Source organism: Chrysochloris asiatica, unplaced genomic scaffold, assembly GCF_000296735.1.
Source record: "Chrysochloris asiatica unplaced genomic scaffold, ChrAsi1.0 scaffold00045, whole genome shotgun sequence".
NCBI classification, from domain to species: domain Eukaryota; kingdom Metazoa; phylum Chordata; class Mammalia; order Afrosoricida; family Chrysochloridae; genus Chrysochloris; species Chrysochloris asiatica.
In genome coordinates, this window is record NW_006408563.1 from 10,270,271 (window position 1) to 10,276,845 (window position 6,575).

General features: G+C 44.2%; 1 protein-coding gene across 1 annotated transcript in view; it reads left to right on the forward strand.

Moving 5' to 3' along the window:
- PPIL3 (peptidylprolyl isomerase (cyclophilin)-like 3) overlaps nucleotides 1–6,575 on the forward strand; it is a 31,373-nt gene that overhangs the window by 24,511 nt on the left and 287 nt on the right. The gene's annotated exons all lie outside the window — the stretch shown is intronic.

Sequence of the window (6,575 nt, forward strand, 5' to 3'; positions counted from 1 at the left end):
GAGACACTCCGAAACCAGAGTGAATGCTGGACTGGCATCAGGCAGATCCTGCATTGCAAACATCTCAGCCACGAAGGCTGTAATATCCTGCATAGTAAACATCTTAGCTAAACAGGCAGTATGGTTGCAAGGCTGGACTGTGCCCCTTGCATGCTGTAACGCACGCCTTGCCAGTCATAATGCACCTGGATTCATTCTGCGCCTTCCTTTTATTTAGGGGAGGTACTTAACACAAAGTTAGGAGGGACCAAGACAAAATACAGCTGTCAATCTTATTTTTCCAGACATTCAGGCAACTTTACATCATACTTTGCAGGTTCGAATATCACCACCACAACTTGGTTTCTCAAGCTTAATTAACATACCTTTTAGCACCTAGCCTCAAATGGAGGAAGGAAAGGGAGGATCAGGAGGATTCCCATTGTGTCAGCTGCCCAGCCCAGGTTCTTCAGGAAAAGAGGCACCTGGGTGAATAGGCAGCACCTGGAAATAGGGAGGACATTCCTATTGTCTTTGGAATAGACCAGGGAGCCACCCAATTTACCTTGAATGAATTCTCTGAGGGAAGAACTTTGCCTGTTTGGAATTTTACAGTCTTGACTTTTAGGAAAATATTACATTTATCTGTGTATATCAAGGGCTTCATGTCTGCATTTAATAAAACATAACTGGATATTAAGATGAAAAATAATTTGTTATTAACTGCCAGGTGGCTAGATCTGTTCCTCAGAGCCTGCGACCTGTAACACTCTAGGCCTATAGGGCCTGGAACCTCTGACCAGGCCTGCAACACAGTGCCACACCAGGAGTCCATCGACTATCCTTTGAAAACTATGAGTTGGTTAAGAGCACCAGTTGTGGAGTCCTGGTCTGTGTTTGAATCACAGTTGTATGGCAAGTTAATATCTCCTTGGTTTTCTTATCCATAAATAAGATTTCTTCTTAATATGGTTATGAGGATTAAGTGAAGTAATGTGTGTAAGCTTCTGGCATGTATCAACTATCTTATAAATAGAAGGTGGTCTCCTGAAATATTTACATCTACCTAATCTACTCCTGTAAATATTTACACCCTCGGAAACCCTGTACAGGGTCGCTATGGGTCGGAACCGATTCAACGGCACTTAACAACAACAACAACAATCCATTTTGAGTCCTGGTGTGGTATTGCAGGTTAATGTGCTGGACTGCAAGGTTGGTTTGAACTGCAATGTCAATGGTTAAAACCCACCAGCCACTCCTCAGAAACCCTATACAGGGTCGCTGTGAGTTGGAACTGACTCAATAGTATTTAGCAACACCAACTATGAAGCCATTTATCAGACTCTACCATTGATTTCCACCACTCAGTTGTCAAGTTAGTCATACTGTGGTGGCTTACGTGTTGCTGTGACTGTGGAAGCCATGCCACTGGTATTTTAAATACCAGGGTGACCCTTCACCCATGGTGGACAGGTTTCAGTTGAGTTTACAGACTAGTAAGAAGGAGAGATGGATTACTTGCAAATATTTAGTTACTGAAAACCTTATGAATAACAGTGGAACACTGTCAGATGGCATCAGATAATTTAATATTGAAGCATGATAAATAGCACCAGAATATTGTCAGGTATAGTGTGTTTGACAACTTCAATCTTTTTTTGTTTATCATAATGTTATTTATTGGTCCATTTGTGAGGTGCAAATCATACTTTTATCTTCTTTGGTAAGTATTTTAAATCCTCTTCCCTTCCAGCAAAAAAGTTCTATCATCTGCATATCTCAGGTTGAGTCTTCCTTTAATCCCAATGCCCTATTATTCATATAATCCAATTTCTTGGATTATTTACTCAGCATAAGGATTGAATAAGTATGAAAGGCTACAACTCTGGTGCACACCTTTCCTAATTTTAAACCATTCAGTATCTCCTTGTTTAATTCAAACAGCTGCCTTATTATGCTCTAGGTCAGGGGTGGCGAGCCTTTTTTCAGCCAAGGACTATTTGGATATTTATAATATCCATACAAAATTATCAGTTTAAAAATTAGTCTGCTGTTATGTGATGACTGAAGCTGCAGTTGCCTTGGCAGGGCCAGACCAAATGATTTCGTGGGCCTTATATGGCCTGAGGGCTGGATGTTCTCCACCCTTGGGTACAGGTTCCTCAAGAGGACAAATAAGTGTTCTGCTGTTCTCATTCTTTGCAATGTTATCCATAGTTTATCCTGATCTATTCAGTTGAAATCCTTTGCATAGTCAACAAAGCACAGGTAAACATCTTTCTAGTGTTTCCTGCTTTTAGTCAACAGCCATCTGAAGTCAGCAGTGGTTTCCCTAGTTCCAGTTCTCTTCTGAATTTGCTTGAATTTCTGGCAGCTCCCTGTCAATGCACTGCTGCAAACACGTACAAATTATCTTCTGCAAAAATTTACTTGCATGTGATATTAATGACATTGTCCAATGCATTTCATTGGTTGTTGCTAAGTGCAGTTGAATGGATTCTGACTCATAGTGACCCTGTATGGGTTTCCTAGGAGTGGCTGATGGGTTTGAACAGCCAACCTTGTGCTTATTCTACAGCACCACAGGAAGACTCCTTTTCACATTTTGAAAAACAAGGTGTTTGAGAACTACAACCAACCATAGGGATTTGGGGAATGTACATATATATTCCTCTTCAGAACTTTGCCCTATCTATGATGCTTTCCTGCTCAAATATGCATTTTAATCCTTGAGTTTATGAACCAGACCAGTAAAATTATTATGCTTCATTGTAATGTCTGTGTCTGATCACAATCTGGCTTCAAAGAATTTGTGGAAAAAATACCTTTCATTATCCTAAAAAAATGTTTTTTTTAATTGTGAATTGAGGGAAGGTTTATAGAACTCTGTCTCTTAAAAAAATTTTTTTTCATTAACTTCTTCATGCCTCCTGGTACTCGTATTTGCCACTAAATTCGGATTATTACGATTTTTAAGTTATCGAATGAAAGGAGTGGGTGGGGAACCATAGGCACAAACTGGTTGTTATAGTTATTGTCATCTCTCGCTTTTCTACGACCTTCCATTTTATCCTTTTTATAGTTCGTTGCTGTTATGTGCTGTGGAGTCGGTTCTGACTCATAGCCACCCTGTACAGTCCGAGGCTGTACAGGCGTTGTAACGTCTCATCTTTCTCCCGCGAAACAGGCCGATTCTTAACCACTACGCTACTAGAGCTCCTTGTCCTTAATGCTGCAGAAAGCTGGCGTAACGCCAAAACGTTGCTTGACTGTGGAGTCCTCATTCCTTACTCTTTCAACTTTTAAAGCGTTGGGGAAATCCTCCCAATCTAAATTCAGTGAGCATGAGCCCCAAACCTTAAAGGACTAATAAAGGTCTCAGACTTTAGTAAAAACTCCACAATCTGGTCAATTACTAATCCGTGGCTGTCTGATGCAGGTGCCAGTCTATAAAGTTTATTTTTTTAATGATTACAGTAAGAGTATGTGTTGCTTTGCATTCCTTTCTTCCTCACTTTTTCATGTTTTTAGTGTACATAAATAAAACATTTATTGAGCACGGAACGAGATCTTTTTTGCAATACTTTCAGCGCTTTTCCAGAAGACGAACAGAGTTCATGGGTAAAATGGCTACCGCCAATTTACCCTCCTTCATTTACACTGATTGCGGATTGGGCGCATGCGCATAGGACGGGTGCGCGGGGGTGGGGGTGGGGGGTTCCCAGGCACAGGCAGCCGTACCGCCCTCCTCTTTGCCCCCGCCCCTAGCAGTGACGCAACTTAGCGTCACGATTGTTTTTGAGGAGTCGGACGTCGCTACTGTCAGCTCCATTTTGTGGTCTGAGCCTGTGGCTGTCAGCTGGGCGCTTTCCGTCATCGCGTTACAGGCTTTGTGTGTGTTATTTTGGATTCTTTGGCCAGTAAGGTAAGACGCTGGAGGAAGCAGACTAGATGTCAGGGTTCTTTTTCTGTACCTTAGAAGCGCTGTCCCTTCTTCCTTGCTGGTTGGCGCCGGCAGTTTCATCATGCCGATTTCCCGGTCTTTCCCTTCCTTGCTCACCCCCGGGCTGCACAAAGGCAACTTGCTTATCTTCCTTGCTCGCTACTGTGCCTGTCACCGCGAGTTTATGTTGTCACCGGGAAGCCTCAGACCTGGGCGGGGGGTAATGACAGTTTCTGCTAGATGGGGAGGTCCCCACTAGTTGTTTGCGGTGATCGTAGGGAGCAGGGCGGCCTCAACAGTGGGAAGGGGAGGGCCTGGCCCTGGACACCCCGAGCGCCATGTTGTCTGCAGTGTCGTCTGTAGCCGCCTCTGCCAAGCTGTAAAATGGCGGCAGGGCGGGGGCAGGACTTCGCCCTCACGGAAAAGGGGAAGCGCTGTTTTTGTTGTTGACTGGGATTCTGGAATGTGCTTGAATCAGCTCTTGTGGGTATCTATCTGTGTGTTATAAATGGAGTGAAAGATGGGACCCGTCAAGCCGGTAGGATGTGAGTTTCACTTAGCGCCTCGTTGCGACTTACAGGATTCGAGTGTGAATTGCGATGAACTTTCCTGGCTGGGTAACTAACGAACGTCAGGTTTAGGAACCCAAGGGAAAGAATCTGTTTCTAGGAGCTCTGTGGGAGAAACCTGGCTCGCAAGCGTTTTAGGCACTGAGCTGCTAACCGCAAGGTCGGCAGTTCAAGGCCGCCAGCTGCTGGTGGAAACGGGGCACTGGGCCGCTGAGTCGGACCCAGTTCGACAGCATCTCCCCCTGCCCCCTTCTCTCTTGGGATGACCATTGAAGGAGCGTCTTTTTGTATGTTTAGGTATTTTTATGTTTCACATTAAACTTCAAACATTTCACAGACGGTCTTAAGTTTTGTTTAGAGCGAAAACTTCCAATAAACGGATCACTTTTTCTAATAAAAAGCTGAAAGCTGACTTGTAATTTTTTTTATGGCAATGACTTTGAAGGGAGTTTCTCAGCTTGAATTTAGTTCAAACCCAGCAACCGCTGCTCGGAAACCCTATCCCGGATGGCGCTGAGCACAGACGCCTGTCTGGGGGCTGACTTCGCCCCACACATCCTCAGCTCCTTAGCTGCTAACCTGTGCTGCATTTTTGTTACTGTAGTGAAGTATCTAAGGGAACTTCAAAAAGATCGTGGAAAACATCTTCCCACTATCTTTTCATTTCATTTTTCCACAAACGTTTTGAGTCCTCCACGATAGATAACAAAACATCTGGCCATTTCAGCCATGTTTCCTGGAACAATTCAGTGACACATGCTCACCGTGTTCAGCCCTCACCTCGGTCCCTTTCCTAATTGTAAAAAGTGGACAGAAACGTAGAGCAGAGCCGCTGGTGCACTGGCTTCCCCTTTTCCCGCTCTCCCCAGAGCTCTAGAGGCCCCGGCTCTCTTTGCGACCCACCGCGACTAAACAGAAAAGGTCACAGCTTTGGAAACCCTTGGGCGCAATTGTCCTTTTTCCTGTAAGATTGTTGAGTCGGATGGCATTGGTTTTAAGTGGGATCATACAATATTTTCTATCTTCACTCAGCATATTGTTTTCAAGGTTCAAGGTAATAACATATAACATGCTATTAAATTTTTTTTTTTATGTTATGTGCTGCGACTCTGTATAAGGTTTCTGAGGAGCGGCTGGTGAGCTTGAACCGCCAACCTTGCAATCCAGTGCATTAACCCACAGCGCCATTGTGGATATATACCATATTTTTTGCTTATTCTTCTCTGATGGACACTTGGATTGTTTCCCTGATTTTGCCTATTGTAAATAATGCTGCAGTGAACATTTGTGTAGAGGACTCTGTTTGAGACCCTGCTTTCAATTCTTTAGGGTCGTAGGGTAACTTTTTAAAAAATGTTTTATTGTGAACTCTGTGATAGTTTACATGGGAGAACATTAGTTTTACATTTATCCTATCATATATCGTTTCATTGCCAATGTTATAATCCCCTCCATGTGTCATCAACCAACCAAAGGGTATAAGCCTGCCCCACAGTCATCAGCACACAGCCCCTCTCCCTCTTTGTGTCTAAAGTCCCCAGAAGCTCCATCTCTCCACGTCATCGTCTCTGCCTCTGCCTCTGCCTCTGCCTCCATCTCAAGCATCACTGCTTCCCTGGGTAGGGTTCCGGCTCTCCACTCTTCTCCCTTGATGGTTTCAGGGAACTCCACTCCTAGACTGATCACTCTCCTCCTTGCTACAAAATGGCTACCTTTACATTTCCAACCCTCACAATCAGTCCTGATAACAACTATTCACTATTGTATCACAAGAGACCTGTTTGCATTTCATTTCATCAGCCCCACCTATCCTAGACAGATTGGATACTACTCAGTGGAGAATCTACCTTCCTCCACGCCCTCTGGATCTAGGTTCCCTCTTGAAAGCTTGTAAGCCAGTCACTTCTTGCCTTTGTTGTTGTTGTTGTTGTTAAGTGCCATCGAGTCGGTTCCGACCCATAGCGACCCTGTACAGGGTTTCCTAGGGTGTAAATCTTTACGGGAGTAGAAAGCCTCATCTTTCTCCCGCGGAGCGGCTGGTAGTTTCGAACCGCTGACCTTAAGGTTCGCAGCCCGATTCG